Source organism: Manacus candei, unplaced genomic scaffold (genome assembly GCF_025592945.1).
Source record: "Manacus candei isolate 608988 ecotype Guabito, Panama unplaced genomic scaffold, ASM2559294v1 h1tg000037l, whole genome shotgun sequence".
Taxonomy (NCBI): domain Eukaryota; kingdom Metazoa; phylum Chordata; class Aves; order Passeriformes; family Pipridae; genus Manacus; species Manacus candei.
Genome location: NW_026138085.1, coordinates 805772 through 833263, shown reverse-complemented (window position 1 = coordinate 833263; position 27492 = coordinate 805772). Strand labels below are relative to the sequence as shown.

Genomic DNA, 27492 nt, shown 5'->3' with positions numbered 1-27492 from the left:
CCGCCTTACTCCCTCCTCCTGCTGTTGATGACAGCTGGGCCAAGGTCAGGTGAAGGGCTTGTAATTTAGGGCCTCAGACAAGGGCTAGACTGAAAAACAGTTGATGGGACCAGGATAACCAAAACATCATGACATGGGTAAGGACAGGACAAAAGGCTGCATGGACCTCTCAACCTAGGGCAATCAGATCACATCAAACCCCCTGCACACCACTTACAGTTCATTGTTCAACTTCTCTGTCTTTAAATGAATAAATAATTTAAGTGTCGGGTTGTTTAGACTCCAAAACACCTGGACATCAGGTACTGGTTGGAATGAACTGTATGGTAAATTGTAAGTGAAGTTTATACCAGATGTGTCACATGCATACATGTCCACAGCCCATCATGAATTATCCAAGACCATGAGCAACTCTCCAACATCGAGCAATGACACTCATTAGGTCTCTAAGTCACTCTAAAAGAAATTAGTATTACAAGTATATATTACAAGGACATACTTGCAAGAAAGAGGGTAAAGAACAGGCAGCTTGTACATCTTGATTAGTTGTGCTCACACCCACTTTCACCTTCTTGCTTCTGAGCATACCACAGTTCTGTCCTCTGCTGTTCAACAGCACTGGGTCTGAATTCAATATTCTAGTCAATTAAAAACAACATTTACCCACCTATGGCTTCAGCTGAAGATCTCAAGAGCACTTTGCGGAGATGAATTCTGACCTGCTCGGTGTTACACAGGTTAAACACCATTTTATAGGCACACAGCTCAGCCCTGTTTACATGAAAAATTAAACTGACCTTTGTGGCAGTGTAAAGCTACATTGCTAGTGCAGCCCTTGTGCAGCCCATTTATTTAAGTGGATCTTCTGGGCTGAGGTTGTATCATCCAGAAAAAGACATGGGAAGAATAATCTCCCTCTTAGAGCCTTAGATATGCATAGATATCACCTCTACAAGTGCCCAGGATAAAGCAGTGAACGAAAACTCTGAACCCCTGGGGGAGTGGGAAAGGCAGTGGAAGAGGGAGCACAAACCACCACACGTGATCCTGGGAGCATTAGCTCTTCTTGACTTCAGTGAAAAGCAGCAAATTTAGTATTTACCTAAATGACCTCTTGACCTTCTGCTGAACAACAGCAATGCCAGAAGTGTCTGGTCTACACTTCTCCCTCCCTTCCATCATTTAACCTCCAGATAAAACAGTAATTTTTTTCTTCTCCTGATCCTCAGCAGCTCCACAAGCTCATTAGTTTCAGTCCAGAACAGGGTGCACTAATGGGTTTACAGCCTCTTCTACCCGAATTTACACGAACATCTCATTTGCTCCCCAACATCAGCTCCACATATAAAACCATCAGCATATACAGCCACCTGAGAAACCATTCCATAACAGGGCACAGATAGCTGAGAACTGGGTGTTGTTTGGGGAAGAAAAGCACACCATGAGCTGAAGTTTTGTCTCATATTATCCCCAGTGCAATCCTACCTGCCACACTGCTGCCAGCTTCCTGGCTGCTCTGCTCTCAACCCCCTCACTGCCTTGGAAACAGTACAGGAGTTTCATTCTCTCTTGGACTGTAACATGCATCAACACTCCTCCCTCCTTGTGTCATTCCACGTACTAAAACAGATCTGCAGGGGAACTGCCTGGCATTCAGCTTGGTTTCATCATCCCTGTTCCACTCTCTGCCTTGGTAATGGTTTTCCCTTTAGCTACACCTGGCCTCATGTTTGCTTTTTCCATCCATAGAATCACAGAATGGCTTCAGTTGGAAGGGACCTTAAAATCCACCTCATTCCAAAACCCTGCCATGGGCAGGGACACCTTCCACTAGCCCAGGTTGCTCCAAGCCCCGTCCAACCTGGCCTTGGACACTTCCAGGGATCCAGGGGCAGCCACAGCTTCTCTGGGCAACCTGTGCCAGGGCCTCCCCACCCTCATAGGGAACAACTTCTCTCCAATATCCCATCTCTCCCTGCCCTCTGGCAGTTTGAAGCCTTGTACTGGCACTCCAAGTCTTTGGACAAAGTCCCTCTCCAGCTCTCTTGGAGCCCCTTTGGCACTGGAAGGAGCTCTAAGGTCCCACTGGAGACTCCTCCAGGCTGAACAACTTCAGCTCTATCAGCGTCTCCAGAGCAGTGGGGCTCCAGCTCTTGGAGTATCTCCATGGCATCCTCTGGACTCACTCCAGAAGCTCCATATCCTTTGTATATTGGGGCCCCAGAGCTGGAGGCAGCACAGCAGGTGAGGTCTCACCAGAGCAGAGCAGAATCCCCTCCCTCAACCTGCTGGTCACACTTTCAGATGCAGCCCAGGACATGGGGAGAGGTGCCTGAACTTAAAGTCTTCCAGAAGAAGCTCTCAGGAGTCTAAATGATTAATCAAGAAGCTGTCTTGTAAATTAGAAATCTTGTAACAGGAGGGCACGTCAATAGACTGGGAGTGAACTTCCCTTTGCCAACTGCATTAGTTTAGATGTGTGTATTTAATAATTTCTATCACTTCACAAAGCACAGGGAAAAAAAGGTTACTCCAGAGATATTTATAAACACATATCAAAGGACTAGCAGATGTTTCCCTAGTACATCTGGGATTAACAAACAAAACTGTGTAATCATATTGAGAGAAAAGGTAGCTGGCTCTTTAAATCCATCAGTCATGAGGAATTATGAATCATATCTAAGTAACATATTTGCCAACAGAAGAGTCTGGCCTAATCCTCTGCACACCAGAAATCAGAGTTACACCCATTCTCACCCTGACTGGCAGATAAGGAGTCTCAATTTTTCCAGGAGAATGATCCCAACTCGAGTTGCAGTGACTGCATTCCTCCTGCAACTCCTTCACCTCAGCAAATCCATTTGCACCCAGTTCTGCTTTGTGGCACAGCAGGTCACTCTCAGTGCTTGTCTCTTCAGAGGAGCTCATCCAGTGAGGGTGCTGGCATGCAATTTTGTGGTAGGCTCTATTTTAAGTCTCATTCACTGGTTTAAAATAGTATGGAGTTAAAAGTAGTAATTATCAAACATCTGCACTTTCTCTAAAGCTGCAACACTGTTTAACCAACGCATGAGCTATAAACTCACTGAATGGAGCTATTCCAGATTAGCTATAAAACTAAATTAGGGTGAATTCCCAGAGCAGTAAAGGATCCAATTCCTCAAGGTTATATGCATTACAGTTCTGTAGCACAAGAATTGGGAGTGTTGTCCAGTTAAGGCACAATAATAGGAAGTCTTGTCCCTGGAAGTGTCCAAGGCCAGGTTGGACGGGGCTTGGAGCAACCTGGGCTAGTGGAAGGTGTCCCTGCCCATGGCAGGGGGTGGAATGAGATGGACTTTAAGGTCCCCTCCAACCTAAACCAGTCTGATACATGATCATGTTGAATGACCATTTCATATTGCACTGTCCTAATAAAACAGTACTTAGTCCTCTTTTAATCATCACGTTCCCTTTAGTGTCCAGCAAAGACAAAAACCTCAGAAACACAGCAAGTCCTTGAACAGAAACATCATGGCCACATAGGTCCTTGCTGCAGACCAGCCCCACTGTCCACCTATGATGAGCAGGCTGGTTTGGCCACTAAATATTTCTGTTTGCTGCATAAGAAAGATCATTTAGAAATCAAATAGTAACAGAAGACATAATTTTAAGGCAGGGTTGAAGTCCCACTAAAATGTATTTTCAATTCATAAACATTTCTACTAATGTGGATTCCTTTGCATGATCAGTTTCTCGATCTTACAGCTGCAGAAGGAAGATATTCATGCTCCTGAAAAAACACAAATTACTTTTCTATTACATCTCTCAGTTAACTTTATCAGACCAACAGAAGTCCCGTGAAGAAGCTGCACATTAATGTCTGCCTTTACACACGTCAGCACAGAAGTGCTGATGTTTCACAAAGCTTAAAAATTTATTGCGAGGTAAGTATTTACATTTGTATTTTAAACCATCGGTTTGAACACAGGATTTCTAATCTCTTCCCGCTGCGCTCCCCCCTGCCACCTTGTGTAAACTTTTAATCTCCGATGCAGAGGCCTATTATTAGAGCTGACTGAAAAAAAACCCTACAGAATGAAGGCACGTTGTTTGTCATGGAAAAGGTTAGGGCAAAGCCTTTCCAAAAACAAAGCCTTATTAATAAACCTTTTGTCTGTTTCTGCTGATGAAAGTCAAAGAAACATTTCCTTGATATTTTAAAAACTGTTTCTCTGTAAATAAAACACAGTGACTCAACATCAAAATATGTCCTTTTAAACAAAAAGTTTCGATTCAGCAGGGAGAAATAAGTAAACACTTAACATGGCCTTAGAGCCCCGAGACAGACCGAAAACTGCACGTCCTGTAAAGCGAGCTGGGCTTTCACCTCCATTTACACACAAGCCTGCCCCCAAACCAACCTGGGAACGGAAAAAAACAACGCCCCAGCCTTTAGCCGGTTTGAAAGCACTGGAAGCCCGGTGTAGCCTCTCCCACCTCCCCAATCCCAGTGCGGGAAAAACGCAGGAAACCAGTAACTCAAGCACCCAGAACACCTTCTGCACAAGTCCCATCTCAAAAAACAAAAGACAAACAAGGGGCGGGGGGGGCGGGCAGAGCAGTTCAATACAGACAACCCAGCCACGCCCGGAGCCAGAGCTCCAAAGCCGGGGTGAGGACGCGGCCATGGAGGCTCGTGGGGAGCGGGGAGGGAGCGATCGATGGCCCTCGCCAGCAGACACCCGCCAGCTCCCGGGCAGGGCTGCCGGGCCAAGGGCAGGCAGGGAAATCTGCCTCGATCACACCCAATTCTTCATTAAACGTAACTTGGGACGCACGTTTTCCTGCAAACTTTCAGCCTGGAAGATTTCACGTGTTTTGAATTGGCACTAGCAATGAATTAAGGCCGGGTGCCCCTCACTGTCCAGGAACCCCACGGCAGCAGGCACAGGGGTCACACATAACCCGGGAGCTCGTACGCTCTTCCTACTTTTTGTCTGTGAGAAGTACCACGAAACTTTCCGTCGGGGAAGGAGGAGCGCCCGCCCTGCGGCACAGGAGCGGGTGGAGGGGGTGTCAGGAAACGTGGCGGGGCCGAGCGAGGCGTGTTCCCGGCGCTCCCGTGCGGGCACAGCCGCACGGCCGGGACGGAGGGAGGGAGAGCTCCCGGCTGGGCTGCTCCGCCCGGGGGAACCGGGCCCCGAGAGGCGAGCGGGGCTCCGGGGGCTCCCGGCGGGCCCGGCCCGCAGCCCGGGAGCGGCCGCGCGGGGAGGGGCCTCGGCCCCGCCCGCCGCCCCGAAACTTCCCCGGGAGCCGGCCCGGCCGCCGCCTCTACCCGGGAGACGGCCCCCGGCGACCCCAAACCCGGCGGGTCTCCCCCACCCCGGCCGGGCTCCCCCGGCCCCGCCGCCCCGCCCGGCGCGGCCTCCCCGCGCGGCCCAGCCCGGGCCCGGCTCAGCCCCACGGCCGGCGCGGCCCGCTCCGCTCCTCTCCCCTCAGCTCCCCTCCTTCTCCCGCGCCGCTCCCGCCTCCCCCCCGCGTCCCTCCCGCGGCGCCGCGGCCACAGGGCCGGGCCCGCCCCGCCGCCCAAAAGTTTCCAAGTGCGAGAGCGGGGCGCGGAGGGGCCGCGCCGCGCGGCCCCGCGAACTTTACCGCGGCGCAGGAGGGTGCAGTGCGATGGGATGGGATGGGGTGGGGTGGTCGCCGCCGCCCTGGCTCCGCTCCGGGCCCGTCCCCGGCCCCGCCGCTTTGTCCCGTCCCGCGAGGAAATGGGCTCTTCCGGCGCCTCCCCGCCCCGGCCCGGCCGCTCTTCCCGGCACCGCCCGCCGCGCCGCCCCCGCGCCCTCCGGCACCGCCCGCCCGCAGGTGAGGGTGGCGGGGCAGGCGGGGGCTCCTCGTCCCCGTGCGGGACCCCCTCACCTCCGGGCAGGACCGTCAGGAACCCCCTCACCTCCGGCCAGGACCCTCTGGAACGCCCTCGTCCCCGGGCAGGACCCTCAGGAACCCCCTCACCCCCGTGCGGGACCCCTGAGCAGCCCCCCGGGCCGGAGCCCTCCCTCACTGCTCGGGCCGAGGCACAGCCTCCCCTCACACCCTCCACCGGACCCGGCCCCCCCCAGCCCAGGCTCTCAGGCCGCCACTTTTGAGGCAAAATCAACAAATTTGCGATCAAAACCTGGCTTTGTCCTCCTGAGAAGGTGCAGGGCACCGAAGGTCCCAGATGCTGTGATTTGAAGGAGATGGAGAAAAAGTTGTAGCTGGATTCCTCTTGTGTTTGTGAATTGTTTTGTTTTGGAAACCTGAAACCTTCGTGAGGAGCTGCTGCTTTTAGGAAAAGCCTTGTCTTCATGCAAATGTCTCTAATAATAAGATTGCAGGTGAGAGGAAACCCCAGGGATGCAAGTGGGGCTAGCAGAGCCCCTCTCAGAAGAGGGGGCGGTTTTGGGAACCTGACCTTGGCTCGCAGAAGCAGGTCTGCAGCGGGAGAAACTTGTCTTTTTATGCCCTAATTTGTTTCAAAGTTTTCTTTGAAAAGTCTCAGTGAGCCTCTTGTGAGAGAGCGATTGTTTTTACCCTACAACAAATTACTCTGGGACTTTCTGTGGTGTGTTTTGAGATGGTGTTTGATACAACTCTCTCTACAGAACTCACACTTATACTGGATTGTAAAGACAACTGAATAAATTTAACACATTTCGTGACTCATTTGCCAGCACTCCTGAGACACCCGAAACTACTCACTCCATCCTTTGTTATTAAGCAAAAAATAGGGAGACTGAGTAACCTCCCAGGAAGGTTCATTCAAGGTCCCACGTTCATTCAAGGCACTAATTGAGCCTCGGGGGCTGGCCCCAGGTCAGTGGCACAGCACAGGTGACCAGACCATGGGCAGGACTTTCCTCCAGGTACTGGTTCAGTGGGATTTGCAGGGCCGTGTTTCCCACCTTTGCCATACTCCTGCAAGCCTTCCCCGCAGGAAGACAGTGTCCTGCAGTGATTTAAATTGCATTTTTCCTTCCTGCAGGTTTAATCCGAGAAAGGGATCCAAGACTAGGAAATAGACATAGTACTGTTTTCTTTTAATCCAGAAAGAAAATAGGGATCAAGAGCCCAACCTTGTCAGTGAGTGAAGTTATCGAAAGAAAGTGAAATCTGTAATTATGATACTGACTGAGATACATGTTATTAAAAAAATATAGGGTCTTCGGTGCCTTAACAAACAAACTCTCCTCTGGAAACACAGAGAAAACAGATTTTTTAAACTCTTTGTATTTCCTACTTGTACCAAACTATTAATATTTGGTGTCAATTGCACCAGGGATTCAAACTACTCATTTCTGATCTGTAGCATACTCTCAGTAAAATTGAGTTTACACTTCAATAGCTTGCTTTCTTTCATAACTCCTTTTAATATCATGTCTTGGCCTCCTGTGGTGGCTTCCACATTCGGCAGTTCTGTGTGCCTCACATCCTTTCGGGACAAAATGTCAGATTCAAAAAAAAAAATAAATTCCCTTTTAAACCTACAGACTCAAAGGTAGAAGGCCTGGAGTTTGTGGAGAATCACATGTTCTGTACTGCACTGGAAAGCGAAGGGAAAAGTAGGAGATCAGCTGGCAGCTCTGCTGGTTCATGGAGTGAGTTAAAAGGCTCGGCAAACAAAAAATAAAATTATGTAAAAACAGAGCCAGCTAGGTTGAGATTGGACTTTGTCTCTTAATTAGCAGCTCTCTCTGAATCACGGCTCCGGGCTCTGTCAACAAGACTAAAATGCAGGGGGGTGTTCAGACAGGCACCCAGCAACAATAGCTCACACCTCCCATCCAGTGCATGTCATTACCACAGCACCAGGCTGTGCCAGCAGCTTGAAATCTAATCCATTTTCTGAAATGAGTTAGAGGGTTTGTGCTTGACCTCAGATCTTCCTATGGCAGTGTTTGTGGGTTTGTAATCCCATTTTCCTGGATTTTTTTTTTTTTTTTTTAGTGTTTCTCTCGCCTCTTTTCTCTGGGTGAAAACCCAAGGTAAGGCAGGGGAGGACAGGGAGGCGGGGCGGCCGCAGCGATGCTGCGGGAGGTTGTGTGCATAAAATCAGCAAAAGCTTTGGTCTGGGCTCCCTGAGGGCAATCCGAGGTGCAGCACGGCAGAGCAGAGCAGGTAGTGATTGTGCACTGCCGGCAGCGTGTCCGAGTTACTCCGATGTGTGCTCAGGGGCAATCCCTGCCAGGCGCACCTGAGGACACCCCTGTGGGCGCAGCCACCGCGGGGAAGCTGCCCTTCCACTCTTAAGTCCTGGGGTAGGTCTGTGTGCCAAGCAGGGAAGAGGCTTGTTTATGTAGCACCTGCTGTAAATATACTGTCTGCCAGTCCCAGAGTACACGGGCTCTAAATGATGTGCTTCAGCTGGAACTGCATTTTCTATTTCTGTGACAACGTTGCTGACATGAAGCAGTTGCTCTGTGCATCCGTTTCTGCCCATTTCAAAATGTGTGTTTTTTCTTTGTGGTTTTATTTGTGGTGGGTTTTTTTGGGTTTTGTTTGGTGGTGTTTGGGTTTTTTTGCAAAGAAAAGCAGTTTAGTTTTGTTATTTGTGAGAAGTGAAACAGAAGTGAGAGGTGCAAAGACAGGACTGCTGGGGAGGAGTTGGTAATGGGATTGAGAGAAATGAGAGAAGGAAGGAAATTAAAAGAATGAGGAAAATATGTAGAGTATTGTAATGGTGGGCCGAAGTCCTTGCTGGAGAGGCCAAAGGGGCAGCAGGAACCAAACAGAGAGAAGAAAAACCAAAAATACGATAAGGGAATCTGGGGGTTCAAATACCAGCTGTTGAGGCTGTCTGCAGGCTGATGTCAGGCTGTGCAGTGGGGACAGCCCCGGGGCAGCTGTGCTGTGCCACCAGCTGTGCTGACTGCAGAGCAGCACTCACAGGGTGCAGCCCTGTCACCTCTTTGGTCCCTGCTCTCCCAGCCAGGGGCCAGGAGCAGGGCAGGGACCTCGCAGGCAGTGAGCTTTGCAATGGGGGTCACCCCAAAATGCAGCTTCCCCTAAGGACTGGTGGCTCTGATGAAGGCAGCAATGTAACAAAGGGTCTAAATGAGGGTTTGGCACTTCACCTGTGCTGCGGCATCAAGTCCTGGGGGCTCCCCAGTATTTGTAGTGTTCCCATGCAGCTGGGAGGCATCACCATTCCTCTTCAGGGCTCAGGTACATAAAGAACTAAGATTGTCTCCCAGTATCCAGTTAGGAATCAACATCGGCACGGCCAGAAAGCAAATCCCAATGTCCTGGGGTGATGCATGCCTCAGGACTGCTGGAAATGGTGGTGGGTGGTGCTTTTGGGGGAACTGCAGCTCTGCCACCTGAGCTGTGCATGCAGCAGAAGGACTGAAATCCCCACCTCAGTGGAACAAACCTCAGTCAGCAGGAGAACAGATTTACTAGTACAGCTGCACCTACACTGGGGCTCCTTCTGGTACTGCTGGCTGCCCAGGGATCAGGCCTTGCTGCTCCAATGCCAATTGGAGCTGCAGCCACAGTGCTCCCTGTGCCAGGGCTTTTGGCTGCTGTGCTTGCCATCACTGCCCACCTTCTCAAAGGAAAACTGTCTGCTAGAAACATGCCCTGGTTCATACTCAGGAAGCCACTGGATCCTAAGCAAAACCTCTCTCTTCCTGCACCATCAAATCCTCCTGGGACCTCCAGAAAGAGATGTGCAGAACCCAAGCATGACCACGAGCAGAGGGACTGGTGGTGGCCCCCAGCAGGATCCCCCCATGCACATACACTACAGCACAGGCATCCTGAAAAGCACAGGCAGAAGTTGTAATGAGGAGAAATTATGCAGTCCCAAAAGGCTCAGCATGAACTGGGTTCAGTGGTTGCTGTTCCGAGCCAGAGTAGTTTGCATTCACCTCCAGGTTCACACAGCCTTTGAGTAATAAACTGTCATAGCCCCGGAGAAGGGAACATTCAAAAAAGTGCCCCGAGGCAATGCATAGCAGAAGCCTGAGAATCCTCCTGCATGAGTCACTGACCTCCACACACTGCATCTATTTCAGCCTTTAATTAATAAGGTTTTACATTTCTATGGCACTTTCCATCTAGAAAGGTCCTAAAATGCTATGAAGACTAAGGGGTGTACAGCACCATTGAAACGTGGTTCCCAGGGAGGTGGGACTGTGCAGGGAAGGCAAGCTCAGCCAAGGGCACTGGGGAAAAAGGTTCTTCATTTTAAATGGAGCCTCTGTTACATCACTGAGTATTTCATATCTGTGGAGAACAGACAATAAGATTTTAGTTTCTAAGGCACTGCTTGAGTAAATAGGCCTTATAGATTGCTTTTGTTATCCATGGGGGATGCAGTGCAAAACAAGTAGTGGGGGATTTTAATTTAGGGTGTTAAAGGACCACAACATAAGCTACAAATTTAAACTATCCTTGGATCAAGGCTTTCCTCCCTCCAGATGAGTAAGTTATTCCCAAAACTTGTAAACAAAGCAGAAGCCAGTGGTGGAAACAAATCCCATGCTGACAGCGCCTGACCCTGCACTTGGAACACTAAACTCCCTTGCATGCTCCCTAGAAGCTCAGTAGCATCGAACAAAGTAAAAGCAAAGCAAAAACCAGTCTAAAGCACCAAATGGGGCAATGTAGAAAACCAGGAGGGAACAGTCCTCCTGTCCCAAGACTGACTGAGGGGAATCATAGAATATGCTGAGTTGGAAGGGACCCATCAGGATCATCGAGTCCAACTCCTGGCCCTGCCCAGGACACCCCAACAATCCCACCCTGTGCCTGAGAGTGTTGTCCAAACCCTCCTGGAGCTCTGGCAGCCTTGGGGCTGTGCCCACTGCCCTGGGGAGCCTGGTCAGTGACCAACCACCCTCGGGGGGAAAAGCCTTTTTCTAAGATCCAACCTAAACCTCCCCTGACACAGCTCCAGGCCATTTCCTCAGCTCCTGTCTCTGGTCACAAGAGTGAAGAGATCAGTACCTGCCCTTCTGCTGCCCCTCGGGAGGATGTTGAAGACCCCAATCAGTTCTGACCTCAATCTCCTCTTCTCCAGCTGAACACACCAAGTGCCCGCAGCTGCTCCTTGTATGGCCCCTCCAGACCCTTCCCCATCCTTGGGCTGTCTTTTGAACACTCTTTGATGGCTCAGTGTCTTTTTTATATTGTGTCACCCAAACCTGCCCCCAGGACTCGAAGTGAGGCCACCCCAGTGCAGAGCAGAGCGGGACAATCCCCCCCTTGCCTGGTCAGTGATGCTTTGCCCGATGTCCCCCAGGACATGGTTGGCCATCCTGGCTGCCAGGGCACTGCTGAACCAGCACAAATCCCTTCATTTCTATTTCAAAAGAATAAACTGGTCGAATCGTTCTGCTCGGCTGACTTCCCTCAGCAGAGAAGCAGGGCCTGGCTTGCACGAGGGCAACTGAAATGACTGTCAGTCACAGCTGGCATCCCTCTTACTAAATACTTGGCCAAAGTAGGCTGGGAACACTTGACCACAAAGGGTTTTCAAAGGAATGTCAAAATTCTCTTTTTCTCAGTGTGATTCCAAACTATTTTTATCTACCTCTTTCTGGAAGAGAGACACAGGCATTGCCACGACTAGTCGTAAACTTTCATTACTTCCCAAGGAGAAATTGCAGGGAAATTATAGGCTAGTGCACTGTTTTTTATGTCTCTTCTGCTCTGGGCATGTCAGCACTGCTGCATTCCAGTCTGCCCCCAACACATTCCTCCCTGCCGAGTCCTGTCCTCTCCTTTCCTGGTGATGGATAGCAATGACCCTGCCTGGTAATTAACACATTGAGCACCACCATGGTCAGCATGAGATGAGTCCTCAGCATGTGTAGATGCTGGACAAACAGACATTCCTTGTGTGCAGTGGGTCAGTCCCGACTTCCACCTCCACCCAAGAGTGTCTCTTGGCCACGCTGCAGTTGGGCTCCACCCGCTCCCCTAACCCAGAGCGAGGGAAGGGCTGTGGGTGTGCACTGATCCCGTGGTTGCACCTCACCTGGTGTGCCCCTCCCTGTGTGCTCCTGCTAACTCACACATACCATGGAGCAACACATTGCTCCCCCAAGCACACGAAGAGGTGGTGTGGAGAAATACCCTTAATCCATCACGTTTCAGTATTTATAAGGAGGCATCACTAGCAGATATTATTTATCCCTCTCCCACTTTCTGTACTGTTGTAGTATCAGGAAAACTGAGGCAGAGCAGGTTAGTGCTCCAATCTCTGCAGTCCTGCCCCAAGCTCATATCCCTGCCATTCCCAGACCTGAGCCCAAGCCCAGGAATCTGCAGTGCACCAGAGCTCCCTGAGGCTGGAAATCCTACCATCACACGGCCTTTTAGGCATCAAAACTTTGTACAAAGGGAGAAATCCTGTCATCAAGGTGAAAAGCATTGCTACCGAAATGTGATCAAAGTCAGAGTTATCAACTTAAGTGTACTCAGGAGTTTCTGTTCCAGGCAAGAGAATTATCAATGAGAAACCAATCTTATAAGGTAGCTGCTATTGACAGGGAAATAAAAGGAATACAGTTCTTACCAGACAGACCTAAGTTGCTCCAAATTGCTGTCAGCTTGAAATATCTTGCTGGTAATTTGTTTCCAAATTCTTTCTCCCTAAATTTGATTTGTTGCTGTAGAGTGGATGATCTATTCTGCACAGCACCTCAAAGAGCATTCCCGTTGTCCTCTCCCTGATTGTTTGCGAGCTATCACTTCTGGGAGTTGGCAGCATTTATTATGAAAAGGGACATCATTGCTCAAAAAGCAGATTTTTATCTGAGGCTATGGTATCTGCTGCCCTTACAAACAGCAGCTGAGATTACTGGGAACAAAATCATTAGGGAAAAAACACTTTTCCTCCCCGTCTCTGAACTTGTCCACCTGGGCAAGTGGCCATGCTGTGTGTGTGTACCTCAGGGTGGGGGAAGGATGGGGCAGCATTTCCTGACAAGACGCACATAAATCCTTTCACCAGGATCTTTTCTAACCAGGATAAAAGCTAGTAGGGTTTCCCACCTCCTGTGGTGTTGTAGTAAGAGGATGAACGTTGCATCCAGCAATTATTTTCTGGTGATCTCTACTCTTTCTTATGTGAGGGAGGAAGAGATAAGTCTGACTTATGAAGTGTCCTGCTGGGTTCAGTGATGTCTCCTACATGGCATGTCTGAGGCTTTCCCAGGCCTCTGAGCAGTCGCCCTCAGCTCTCCAAAGGATGTATTTCTGCACATTTGACACAGAGGTAGAAATGGGAAACTCCAGCCTCACCTGTCCCTCAGGATCCATCCAGCCTGGGTGGGGGTGCCAGTGAGAAGAGCAGTTTTCTGCCCTGGCTTTCTCATTTAAGAACATACTTGTTCTTCTCCTCTCCTTTCTCTACTTAACCCACTTTGTCCAATGGTTTAAGCAAATTCAAAGAAGTTCTAGTTCTGGGATGAGGAGCTACCTCAGCCTATTTACATGGTTTTAGAGTGTGGGCAGAACGGAGAGACTTTGCTTCCCAGAAAAAAAGGCTCTCACTCATCTTGTGTGTATGGCCCTACTAGATAAAAATAAGAAGATATTTCTGCATCTTTCTGGGAATGTATTGGCAATTCTAGCATATTTCTGCTCTCCAGTTTATGGGTGGTACACATAGGTGACATTGCTGTGGATAGGGCACTGCGGGCACCATGTCAGGCACTTCAGGTCACCCCACGATTTTGGACAAGTCCTGGTCCCATCCAGAGCATGGAGAGAACTGGAGAGTTGGGAGCTGGAGGAAGGATTGAACTCCACCCACGTAGGCACTAGAAAATTAATAATTGTTGCAAATGCTTGAGAGCAGCACAAAACAGAGCACTAATTCAGCTGCTGTAATTTTGCCGCACAGTTTACCCCGACATCACATCAGGGAAAGCTCCACTTAAGCAATTGTAACATCACTGAAAGGATGGAATTAAGAAAAAAAAGAGAAGGAACATAAACCTCCCACTATTGTTTTTTTCAGAAAGCAGCAACAGGAAGAGCCAGTTAAAAGATCTTGAGGCTCTGAGCTGTTATTCCTCCCTGGAAACCAGCCATGTGAGACATAGAACACCCTGAACTGTGGGTAGGGGGCTGCTCCATGCCCACCCTGGGGGACAGGGGCTCATTCCCACGGGCAGGCCCTCACAGTGGGCTACCTCCTCGCCCCAGCTTTAGCCACCCTTGGTATTTGTTGTGTTGTGGGTTGACCTAGGCAGACAATACTGCAGCTGCTTCAGAGCAGCACATCTCCCAGGGGCCACTGCCAGGGCTGGAATGCCACTGTCTCCCCCCACACAGATATTGCAGCAGGGCTGCTCAGGAACCAGCAATTTTTCCTCTTGCAGCAGAGGCTGAGCCGTTTCGAGGTGACCGAGTGCAGGTGTCAGCCAGGCAGGAGCAGCACAAATCAATCTCTCACTGCTTAAAAATATATCTGTATACCAGATCTGAACCCTTTCCTCTAGAGTCTTGTGGCAGAAATGGAGTTTTAAAATGCTCAATTATTTATAGCTGAAATGCTGAGGAAAAAAATAACCTCAGTTGTCCTGCTGGAGCAGAACGTGCTGGTCTCCATCACCCCCTGATTCCACAAAGCCTGGGAGTCACGAGGTCTGGACAGGGTAACGAGGAACAATGAGGAAGGAGTAGCGCCTGAAAGCAGGGTACCAGCACCTCAAAACAGAGCCAGTTCACACAGGGACATGGTCAAACCCAAATTATCACAACCCTGAGGTGTGCCAACTGTTGCTTTCATGCCTGGGTGTTAATTATCACCAATTAGATGGGGTGGGTGGGTCATTACGTACAGACTTCTGGCAGACCAGGGAGAAAGGACAGGTTTTGTAGACCCACAGATGTTGTGTCAAAGGGATGCTTTGGAGAATTAACAGCTTTTAGGAAGGAACCTGTGGGAGTTCCTCCAGAGGAGGACTGTCTGCCTAAACTTGGTTTTTGTTTTTATTTCCCTGTGTTTTGGAAGAGCTGCTGCTTGGCAAGGGCCCAGCATAGGGACTGGGCACTGCGGGTCTCTGCCCAGCAAAGGAAGAGACCACAGTCTGCAGTGCCACATGACAGGAGGAGCACCAAGAGGAGATTAAAGGGAAAGGAAAGATGAGAGACCAGAGGATGTAAAGACAGCAAGTGTCACATGGGTGCTGGACAGGGACTGGAAGAATTTTGCCTGGCTTTAAGACAGAACAGAATAATTACAGCTGTGCAGAGTCTCTCTCCTTTACTGAGTTCCCCTCTGGTTTTACCTAGTGCTCAGAGACAGGCAGGAGCATGGGGACAATGATGTGGAGGGATGGTTTGGAACCCAGTTAAGTACCTTCACTTGTCTAATTTTGTCCAGAAGAAGAGAACCACCAGTTGGGGGTCCCTTCTCCCTGCTCCATCCTGAGGAACAGACTCCATTCTCCCTGTCCTGAGGACATGGGAATCAGGAGGGGTCTGAAATCCCAGTGCCTTTCACTCAGCTGCTTTGTGGTTATCACTATGCAGTGGTTAAAAACCACAAGGATGATGAGGAAAGTGCCTGTAACCATGGCAATCCTCTGCAGACACATCCTTCCCCCCTGCAGCAGGAGCCAGTGGACATGGGGCCACCCCTTGCCCTGTAGCAAACAGAAAGCAAGACCTGTATTTTCCAGGGACACAGTTACAATCTGAAGGATACAGCCACTCCTGATAACTTAGAGGTGGTCACCATCACCTACATTGCCAGGCAAGTGCCAACAGCTCCCAGGAGTGAGGGACAGCCATGCCATAAGAGCACCTGCCTGGTGCAGATGCCAGCAAAAGGCCTTTTGAATCCAGCTCTAAGACAAGCCTCCCCCATCCCCGGGATCATCGCCCTGCTCCGGCACCACAGCATCTGTCCTTCTGTCAGGCACTCGGGGCAGTGTGGGACATCATCCAGAGAAACCAGTGAAAATTACAGCACTTGGCCACTGAGGAACTGGTGGTTTGGCCTTTGATTAGGATAAAGCTGTTTAATTCCTTCCCACCTCAGGACTGCCTTCCTGCACTGCTCTGTTAGTGAGGCCTGCACAGAGGATGTTAGGGATTAATGAGGCAGGTGGTTAAATACAGTTCTGCTTACATTCAATCCCAGGAGGGTGGATGTGGAAATACCCTGCTGCCAACTAAGTAATAAAGTGGGAAAAGGTAGCAAACATGTTAGGGAAGTAGTTCCATTTCATTAGCACCCTCATGCTTTACAGTGCCAGCCCCTGTGCCCACTGCTGGGGCAATTGCAGTGTGATTTTGGTGAACCTGGGCAGCCCTGGACTCGGCTTGGCACAGCTTTCTATTGAACTGTTCCCACTTCTTTGTGCTGATATTCTGTTTAAAAATCTCATTTGTGCCACACATTCACTTCCAGCACCTCGTCTAACCTGTACCCCTGGGGGACAGCACAACAGGTACATTGAGATGCAGAGCAGCAGTATTTTTAGAACAGGCAGATCCCCACAGTATCTCCACACATTTGCAGAAGCTATCCAAAATCCTGTGTAAGTCTAAAAGTAGGGAAGCTGGGAAGAGCAATAGTAAACCACTTCCAATGAGAACACTTCAAATCCATGGCTCCCAAAGGGCTCAGCTGTGGCAGCCAGCACCGTTATCCCCTCCTTACAGATGGGGAAACCAAGGAAATTATTTGCCTTGTGTAACCCAGCAGAGCTGGGAATACAGCAAAATCCCAGACTAGGGAAATCAGCCCTTGGACCACAAGTGAGTCCTCAGGTGTCAGCATCAAAGGCTACAGAACCTGAGCCCTGCTGCCCAGCTGGCCGGGCAGCTGGGGATGTCTTACTGCTGGCAGGTCCGACCTCCAGCTGAGTGCCCAGCCCCGTGCCCTCTGCCAGCAGCTTTGCTTTCCTTCCGAGATGCTGGGATAAAAGCTTCCCACGAGCATCACTGAAGTCGTTGAGAGCAGACAGTGCACACCATCCATCTGCTGCACCTCTCTGCTGACCGACAGCTGCAGGAGTGCCCACGAGCTGAGCTCCCTCTGCTCAGGGCAGGGTGCCCAGTAAGACACCTGGATTTGTGCTCTCCAAAACCTCGTGCTTGAATAAAGCTGCCCCTTGTGCTGACCGTGAAAAGGCTGAGTCTTGATTGCACAGTCCCTGAGGTTCAAATTCCCATTTTCTCCCTCACTGCCTGGCACTGGGGCATTTTATCCACTCCCTCCTCCTGCTGCCAGCTATAACACAGGTATAGGGGAGTACTCAGCCACTCAGGAGCAGAGCAACCTGCTTGTAAACTTAATATTACTTGAGGTTTTCTCAGAGTTCATGCCCCAGCTTGCAGTTGGATGGAGTGAGGCAGTCCCAAGTGCTTCTGATGGATATAAAAAGGATATGCAATCAGACGTGCACTTAAGCAAGTATATTACCAAGTTAAATGACTACAGTTTTACTAAGCTAATTAAAAAATGGAACAAAGCAATGATCAGATTAAGGTCATAATTAATAACTCTATAGGTTCAAATTATCCAGTCACCCAATAAACTCTCCATGTAATCAGATGGAGCCACAGCTGATAACTGGAGGGAATTAGTATCCTGCTCAGAGGTCTTTGGGAGGCAAGAGCTGCCTTTAGAGCAGTGACCTCAGCTCACCGAGGTGACAGGCTAACCTTGCTGCCCAGGAGACCCTTTCCTAAGGCTTGGGTGTCTATCCCAGGCTACTCCCTTAAAGGGAAGCAAGTAGGCTCAGGATGGGTGAGACCCCACTGTCCCCACTGCCCAGGTTACCAGGACAAGGGCCACCACCCACCAGCAGAGGTGGCATGTTATCCTGTCACAGTTCATCTCCAGTTTTTAGAATGGATGAAGCTTTTTAAAGAGCCAACGTTGAGTTTCGCTATATTCACACTCAGGGATTTTAAGATCCTCTTCCTGGGTGCTTTCCAAGTGGCTGAGCTCCAACATCCCTCCACTGGCTGATACCAAGCCCTTGGACCCAGCTGCAGGGGACAGAGAGGGCTGCCTGGCATCTGCCCTATCCTGCCTCAGCTCCATTAGCTCTTGGAAGTGCCCAGCATGCTGGTCTCCACCCCAGGATTTGGGCTGTTTCCCTCAAGGTAATGTTTTAGAGGGTTGTTTAAATGATCTGTTAATGTGCACAGGGTGGGTTTGTCTTCTTGTTGCTCAGGGCCTGGAACAGCTGTAAAAGAGGAGCCAAGAGAAGAAAGTTTGCCAATTACATGATCCTATTGTTAATTATCTTAATTATGAGTAGGCAGCTAGGTGACATCTCCACTGGAGGCTTGTGCTAAAGCATTCAGGTCCCAAATCCCTGAGGACTCGCCCAGAGCCTTTTGGGGGCTCCCAAGCAATGGGGAACAAGCCCTGAGTGGGGCAGGGAGGAGGTGGGAGATGGGAGTGCTGGGCATGCTGGGGACACTGCTGTGCCAGGGCTCCCCAGAGCTGACCCCAGGGGTGCACCCAGCACCCCACTGGGAGGGTCACCACAGCATCCCAGTGCTCAGGGGTAATGAAGAGCATTTTTGGTGGATTCATGGGGAAATTGGAGAGGTCCCCTCTGGTTCTCCCGTGCCTGCAGCCCCGGGGCAGCTCGCTGGTTCCCTCCCCTCCAGACGGTTTCATAGCCTGAAGCTGCTGTTTACAAGAAGCAAATGTTTTACTGTCAGCTAATCTGCCTTGTTTGCAAAAGCCCTGAAGGCTCATTTTAATTGCAAGTAAATGATTCTTAACGATATAAATCAGAGCCAGGGAGTGTTTGTGATATCTTGCACTGTAACCAGGAGTCAAGAAATGAATTAGTCTCAAATTGAAAAGGGGAAGGTTTCCATCTGAAATTGGGCAAATATGAGACTTCATCAAGGAAAGATAATCACTTGGCGGGATAATAATGAGGCTTCAGCTTATCAGTTTTGCATGGAGAATCCTTAATACGCCTGTAGCATGTTTTGCTGCCGTGAGCGGTGTGAGAGACAGCTCAATAAGAAAGGTAATGGAGAGAGAACAGCCGTGGCAGCTCTGGCTCTTCCCCAGCCCAGAGGCTCAGACCCACCTGGCTTTGGAGAAAGAAGTCAGGGAAACAGAAACAAATCACACAGATGGCAAAGTGTCTGGCTGGGGGACAAGGCTTTGTTTCCGTGGGACCCCCTTTGCTCTGCCAGCACATCCCATGTCTTATTGCAGGGGCTAGAGGTGCTGATCCCCACCAGGGCACCCAGCTTGTGTTCCACCAGGAGCCTGTCCAAGCTCCCAGCTCCTGGCTGGGATCAGCAGGATCCTTCCTGTTGGTCTCAGTGCCAGCTGGGTTAGCCCAGGACTGTGGATGTACTAAAGCACAGGGACACAAAACAGCTGAGGTCTGGCATGTTTGGAGGGCTGTTCCCTGTCCCATTCCTCTCCTCCAGGGGGTTGCCCAAGCACAGGGAATGGATTCAGACTTGCAGACACTCAGCATCCCCTTCCCTCCCTTTGCCAGTGAGGAGCCTCAGCCAGGGCAATGCGGGGCTGTTTGGGAAGCAGCCAGCACAGCCACAGTCATGGGCTGTTCCCAGAGGGAGTGGGGATGCCCCAAGGGGGACAGTGGTCCCCAGAGCCATCCTGGCCCAGAAGCTGGGCAGGAATAAGGGGCCAGTGGGAACTATGGCCGTCTCCTGTCCCTGTACAGCCCCTGCTCCCAAAAAGGGCCTGGGAACTCAGCCCTGATTCCCATACAGTCCTGTTGATTTCTGATGAAATGAGGCAAAAGATAGGGATTGAGTTGGGGACTTGGTTTTCTCAGGAGAAAAATGAAACTAAAAAGAGGAATCTGGAGCATTTGATTTGGTTTAGCATTGAGGAAAACTTCCTTTTCCCAAACTCTGGATGAAAATGGCTCAGTAATTTCCTTCCCAAATTGCTCCCATCGTTTGCATTGATTCCCACTTCCTGAAGCCCAAAGCCTTGCTCACCCCTTGGCATGGCTGCTATTGGAGCAGCAGATGCCAACTGTGCACTGAGCCAGCCCCCTGCCAGCTCCTCCTGCCCACTGGGGACACAGCCACTCACAGCTCCAGGGGGCCAGCTCCTGGGGCTGCAGGTGGAGGAGAACCAGAGGGAACATTTCCAGTTTCCCCATAAATCCCTCCCAGTATCCCTGAGAGCTGGGATGCTGTGAGGACCCTCCCATAGGGGTGCTGGGTGTATCCCTGGGCTCAGCTCTGGGGACTCTGGCACAGCAGTGTCCCCAACACCCCCACCTCCCACCTCTCCCCCCCGACTTTGGGGCGCCCTTAGGGTGATGGGATTCTCCCTGCACTGCTTAGGGCTTGTGTCCCATTGCCTGGGAGCCCTGAAATAGCCCAGACGTGTCTCTGTGCATGGCCACAGGGATCCGGGACCCGCTGGGACAGCTGGCAGCAGGGATGGGGGAGCAAGAGGAGGGTAAATGCTGGCACTCACAGTGCCAGGCTCAGGGAGAGGCAGGGCCCCTGTCTGCCCATTGCAGGGGTGTCCTGGTGAGGGACCTGTGGGGACACCAGCCACAGCCCAGCTGTGCCCAGGGAGCACAAACAGGGCTTTGGGGAAGCTCTCAGCAGCACAGGGGCTGTGATGGATGATGGGGAGAGGGCTGAGGGGCTGAGCTGAGTGTCTTGTCCTGGAAACGAGGGGGCCAGACTGAGCACAGTGTCTGTGTTCATCCCCCCCGCATGAAGCCTCAGGATGAGCTGTCTGACCAGGGAATGCTGGTGGGATTAGGGCTCAGTTGGGAGCCGGTTCATCCCCTGCACGACAAGTTCCCCTTGTCCCAGGAGGGTGTCAGCACCAGCATGGGTCCTGAGGACAGGTGAGCTTGTCCTGTCTGGGTCAGCTCCAATGTCACCAGCATCCCCTGGATCCCCATCCCATCCCAGCCACGCAGCAGGGCGGTGGGACTGCCCGGACACCGAGGGCTTGTGCAGCGGGAGATTCATCCCAGCAGAGCTGCTGGACCTGCTGGCCAACGGGCTCGTGTGTCCCGCTGGCTGTGCCCAGATGGCACCCGATGACTCGTGTACAATTAGCAGTGGGCTGTAATTGCTGTCTGTGCCATCTCAGGCCATTGGGAGGATAAAGCCAGGCTGGAGAGCCCGGCGCTGAGCCAGGCTCTGGGGCTGCAGCCACCGGGGCTGTGCCAGCACGTCTGGCTGTGCCCTGACCTCCCTGCTCAGAGCCCTGGACACAAAGGCACCTCCCACGGAGCACCTCCCCAGGCCAGGCCAGGGGTCCTGACCCCCCTGGGTGGGGATGGTGGCCAGGGCAGCCGGCTGGGGATTGGTGCAGCTGCTGCTGAGCGAGGCTGTGGGTTCATTACCAACCTTTTCAAAACCAGTGCTTAAAAATATCCCCCGCTCGCCTGGGTTGGCTCAGCTGCACGGCTGGTCCTCATCTCCCTCTCGGGATATAAATAGCTGGGCTGAATAGCAACGCTGGCCCAGCGCTTTTCATGCTGCTGCACGGGAGGGGATGGTGGCGCGAGCCCCACGGGTGGCCAGGGGTGTTGGCTGAGCAGCCTGGCCATGTCCCGCCAAGCCAGGCTGTGGCTTCAGGTGTCTGACAGGAGCTGCTTCCAGCCAAGAGTTCAAAACAAAATGCAATCAAGGGAATAGCCAGGAAAAGAGAGAAGTCCAGTTTGGGGGTGAGGGGGAAGGAGGAGAGCTGTTCCCACTGGCTGAGGTCTGCAAACCCCTCCTGTCCTCCTGGGACATGCCCTGGAGAGAGCGCTGGCAAGAGGAGTCACTTGGTTTTTCTTTCACAAGGTTTCACAGGCTTTTGGGGGAAATGGGTGATTTTGCAATGAATTTAGTGGCAAAGTTCAAAATTTGCCATCTGTAGAAGAGGGATCTCCTTAATTACAGCCCTTTGGTGGCATTGGATGAAGATGCTCCCATTCCATGTGTCCTCCAGCAAACCCTGATATCAGGGCAGGAGGATGTACCCAGGAGGGAAAGAAATAGCTGCTAAAACAAAAAAAAAATTCCTTTTTTTATCTTCTAATAAGAGCCTGATATTTAATAATGAAGGAGAGTAAGATGTTTAGATATGCCCTTATTAAATGAAAAGTGTACGTGTCTTTGCTTAATCCACAGTACAGCTCTCAGACTAAAAACAGGGCAAAAGATCTTAACACCTCTTCTAAACAAGTGGATGCTCTCATTATTCTCTAGTGCAGCTGCAGCTTCTCTGTCCAGGAAGCTTCTCAGCTGCTTCATCACAGTCCCCCCCACACTAATCCCTCTGTCCTACCAGGAATTCACCATTGCTCTCCACATACCTACAAGATGATCCATTAGGCAAGGGGAAGAGGAGAGAAAGCCCACGTGAAGTGGCACTGCACCATGTCCTTGGAAGCAAATCAGTCACAGTGTCACCACAAGATAACTCTGGGTGCTCAGTGGGCTGAGCCAAGCAGGAGGAAAAATCCATGCCCAAAGGCAAGGTGAAGAGTTTCTTTGTGGTAAGTGATGTTTTTGAATTGGTGATGTAGTCTCTTCTGGGAAAGGGTTGGCAAAATCTGCTGCAGAGTCAGAAACCCCTCATTTCTCCATCCCTGCCCGTCCAGGCAGGGCTTGGCTGCAGAGCCCCCAGCGATGGCTTTGATGGCACAGGCAGGGGCTGCACTGGAGAGTGACTCTGCAGCTGGCAGTCCCTGTCACCCTGTGTCACTCCAGGTCAGCGGCTCTGGCTGTGCCACCTCTCAGAGTGGTTGGGAACAGCCTCCATGGGGCTGCTGATCTCTGCAACCCTCAGGGTTCCCCTGCTGCAGGGGGTCTGGATGGGCACTCTGGCTCTGTCTCATATTCATTTCCACCAGCAGCAGAAATTTTCTCTGTGTCCTCCTTCATTTAATCCAGAGGAGAGGGGCATTTAATCCCTGCATTTCCTCCACTCAAATGATCTCTCCTTCCAGCACCTCTGCTAGAGAAAAGGGGGTGCTCTGAGCCAGGCACCTCCTTCCATGGCCAAGGATATGTCATGCACACTTGCAACCACCCCTGTCATGTTTGGCCGTGCTACCTACACCCCTGAAAAAGTACTTTTCCATGAAAAATGGTCGTCTCATAACCAGAAAAATAAGGCAAAGCTCAATGTTGGGAATTCTTCCTGGAGAGGACAAAATCAGTGCCCACACTGGAAAAGGCTGTACCAAGGTACAACATCGGGAAGGGCCACGAGCCCCTTCAAGGGCAGAGATGGCCTTTGCCTCTGTCCTCAAGCTGAAAAGAGCTGTGGCTTATTGTGATTTCATGAGTCATCCCCAGCATGAGTCACTGCTGTTCCATGGGCTATCATTTCATTGGGAATGGGTTCTTGCTGATTCCTCTGCGGCAGACAGGGCAGGGGGGAGCCAGGGCAGGGTGGGAGGAACTCCAGGGCCAGGCTCTGTGGCCACCCCTCAGGAGAAGACACCTCTCTTCCTAGCTAGGGCATCAGCCCAAGATCAACCCTGCCACTGAATCTCCAGCTGCTCTCAGGGAACTTGAAATGCTGGTGACACTCACATCACATCGTAAGCAGATTATTTCTGTTCCGTGCTGGGCTCTTTGCCTGCAAACAATCGGTTACTAATCGCATCTTTTTCACCAGTTAACTTGGGGGTTTATCAGTGTGAGCCCTCACCCTTATCAGATCCCAGCCTTGCTGGGCTGATGAGCATCTCTTACACTTTCCAGACTCCCTGGAAGATCTCTGCCACTTATTTGACATGTGCTGAAATGATGCCAGGTGAAACTGCCTCTTCTGGAAACCCCCGCAGCTCTGAGATGCTCCCAGCTCAGGGTACAAATGGGAGCAAGGAAACCTCATTCCCACCGTGCCACAGCCCCAGAGTGTCCATCCTGGGCAAAACCTGCATCCTGGGGGATGCAAGGCCCTTGCAGAGACCAGGGAGTGCTAAAGCTATTGCAGGGGGCAGTGAGAGAGGAGAAAGCTGCTCTGTACAATGTGCCCATGTGCACACACATGCACGTGCATGTGCAAACCTGTGTGCACTCATACACCCATGCACCCCCTAGACACACACTGAGTGTGTTGCACTCAGAGCTGCAGTTCTCACTCATGATGTGCCCCGGGTGATGCTCTCAGTGTCCTGAGTGACCGCACAACGCCCCAGCCGATGACTCCTGGCCACTGGGTCCTCAGCCGGGTGAGGGTTCACGGGTGTTTCATGGCCCTTTTTCATGGGTGAGCGGAGCAGGAGTCACCCAGGAGGAGGAGCCGCAAACCTCCTCCATCCTGGAGTCATGGCCAGGCCACTGTCCCCGCATTACCCCGGGGAGAACGTTGTTGACTCGAGTCCTGGCAGCGCCAGCCGGGAGCTGAGATTTATTCTGCTGGCTCAGCAAGACACCGCCGGCTCCCGGGGCCGCATCTTCCCTCCCTGGCTTCTGGCAAGGCTCCGGCACTGCCTGTGCTGAGGGGTGAAAATGAGCGCGGGGTCCGGCGTGCAGGTACAGCCACAGCCGGAGCTCCGCTTTGCACACCCGGCTTTGCGCAGGGAAGTGCCGCATCCTCCCTCGGGCGGCTCCAAGGGCCGCTCTCCCCGCAGCTCCTGCCTCGATGCCTCACTTACCAAAGAGATGGAAACACCTCAGGACATACTCAGGGAGCTGGGAAAATAGATGGGCTTTTGAAAAGCACCTCAGAGACTACTGCTGAGTGCCCGGGGGGAATCAACACTCTCAGCTCCACTGGAGTGATGCTCCCTGCCCTGCATCCCCCACTCACGGCTGGTCTCTGCAGGATTCAGGCAGAGCAGCGTTCAGGAAAGGCTGGATCCCACCCCAGCTGGACATTTCTCAGCTTGGCTGTGTTTGTCCCTGTGACCTGGAAATACTTTTAGGTAGGAGAGTGCATGGCTTCAGCGGTGTCTTTGGGGGCATCCTCACCACCAAGGCCAGGACTGGATACACTCAAGGGTGTTTCCTTGGCTGCCAGTGCCAGTCACAACATGGAAGGCAAGGGTTAACCAAACCCCTGCTTGATTTATTATCTTAATTCAAAATAAGGTTTTTTCACAGAAAGCAGCTGGGTGTGTGGAGCGAAACTCATCACTCCAGGGATGCTCAGCGCTGCTGAAGCCAATTTCAGGAGTAAATACATATTTTTAATGTATTTCTTTTTATGAAGCAGAAAAGTGACATGGCTGGATGGTGGAGAACTTACCTGAGTTAATGGCCCAGCTGGAGCTCTGCCAACCAGCCTGTTTAAGGAAATGGATAGTGTGGGGTTTAACTCAGGCTTTAAATGTTTTTAAATACAACTGTGCCATTTACCTGCTCTCCCAGTCCCTGCTACAGTGAAGGAGACGAGTTCTGCTGCACTGGCCCATGAAAGGGTGAGAGAAGATGCTGAAGTGGACCTGGCCATGGCAGAGGGCTCGTCCCTCTGAGCTGTGTGTGATGTGCAGCAGCAGAGAAGCCACCAGCTCCTGGTCCATGGTTGGCCCTATGGGAAATGATTGTCTCTGCTAGGCAGAGACCAACAAGCTTGTCACCCTCCATGGGGGTCACTTCTGGCACAGGCTGCTTAGAGTGGGACTTTGGGCTCTACAAGAGGTTTTGAGACTCCTCTGTGGCTTCCCACCAGCTCTGTGTCTCCACCCAGGGGAGGAGCAGCACTGCCAATGATAATCAGCCTATTCATTGGAGAACTGCCACATTCAGGCCAGACCAGGGATTGTGTGATATTCTGCCAGGTCTGACACACACTGGGAGGTTGTTCATAAGCCAGAGTGGCTCCTGTTGGCCCTCAGCTGGAGAAGAGCCTCTCACCAGCCTGGATCCCAGATCCCAGTCTCCAGGATGCCATTCCCTCTCCTCTTAACTTGCCCAGACCTCTCACCTCCTGCAGTGTCTCTCTCTGAGCAACTCACAGCAGTTCCTTTCTTGAGCACTTTGGTAGAGTACACCAGGTCTGCAGCAGAAAAGCTCTGTCCCCATGCTGGCCTTGTGCCTGGGCAGTGATGGGGGACTTAGGCACTGGGCTTGGTCAGCAACACGTTGGCCAGCTGGGATGTGCTTTTCCAGAGCCTGTTGGGCATTATATTGGAGAAATTCTCTCTCCAAACATCATGGAAAAGGTGAACGTTTCAGAACCATGCTTACAGCTATTAACATGGGATCAAAATCCAGAGGGGCTCTGAATTTAGACCTTTATGAAGGAGAGCAAGGTTTAGTTTGATGGTGAGAGCCTCTCTCCATGGTGCCCAGAGGATTCCTGGATTCCTGGGCTGGTTGCACGTGGTGGGAACAGCCATCCATCCCACCCCCAGAGGAGAGCTCTGTACGGGCACCATACAGAGGTTTGGCTGTCCTGTGAGGTGGCTTTTGGTGACACCACAATGAACCTTGAGCTGCAGCTGCAGTGCTGATCTGATCACAGAGATGGGTGATGAAGGTGCTGGCTTAGAGAAAGCAGTTCTTCAGCTAAATTCCCCTGCGAGGCTGTGTCCAAACAGCTTCACAACCTTTTCAGCCCCGTGACAGGCTTGAAAATAAAATGCCAGTAATGGATTTGAGGGAGCGTGCCTTTGTCAGGCAGGAGGATAAAGCAGCAGTGTGCTGTGAGCAGCTCCTGACTCATGGTCTGATGTGGCTTCCAATTAGCTCCGGTGCAGGATCGGCTTCTCCTGCTGTGCTGGGAATGAAAGAGCCGAGATGAAAGGCACCAGCCCCATGCCAGGTGGGCTGGGGGCATGGTGGGGCTCCCCAGGACCCTCAGGGGAGCCCTGGCTGGTGAGTGGGTGCCTCAGTGCCCCTTGGGGTGAGCTGTGCGTGCTCCCCACTCACTGGCTAAGTGGAGCACCCATGGATGGCCAACACCAGCGGTGTCGAGGGATCAGGGTGGGATCAGCATCTTTGCTGCATGTCAGTGCCAGTTCCTCCTGGCTTCCTTCTTCTGTGGTGTCCATGTTTGAGAAAAGGGCAGGGACAGAGTCTGGCTGCAGCAGGGAAGAAGGAAGGGTGAGGAAGAGGAGCGAGGAGCAGCCTCCCAAGGCATGCTGTGCCTTTCATGCATGGACTAGTTGGATGCACCAGGACCTGGAGAACTGCTTCAGTGTTGGTGCAAGGAGGGCCAGCAGTGGTGTGCCAGACCTCCCTGTAAATGATAAGAAGGACCAAGACAGACTAGCTCAGAAACTTGCTCAAAAATAGAATATTTTATATATATTTCTAGATGAAAGGAACTTTATAACATAGGTTCACAAACTGGTTTAAGTTGAAAAGGACCCTAAAGCTCATCTTGTTCCAATCCTCTGCCATGGGCAGGGACACCTTCCACTAGACCACGTTGCTCCAAGTAACATCTAACCTGGCCTTGGACACTTCCAGGGATCCAGGGGCAGCCACAGCTTCTCTGGGCAACCTGTGCCAGGGCCTCACCTCCTAGAGACAGATATATATTTCTATACAATTTATATATTTCCATATAAATTTTTAATGATAGAAATATATATATTTATATATAAA

At 51.4% G+C, this 27492-nt stretch overlaps 1 protein-coding gene across 3 annotated transcripts in view; it reads right to left on the bottom strand.

The window, feature by feature from the left end:
* CTNNA1 (catenin alpha 1) overlaps positions 1-5762 on the bottom strand; it is a 119714-nt gene extending 113952 nt beyond the window's left edge. For all 3 annotated transcript variants that reach the window (XM_051793775.1, XM_051793776.1, XM_051793777.1), the window contains exon 1: positions 5635-5762. The gene's annotated coding sequence lies outside the window, so the exon portion shown is untranslated. The remainder of the gene's footprint in view (positions 1-5634) is intronic.
* Positions 5763-27492: the final 21730 nt, after the last annotated feature.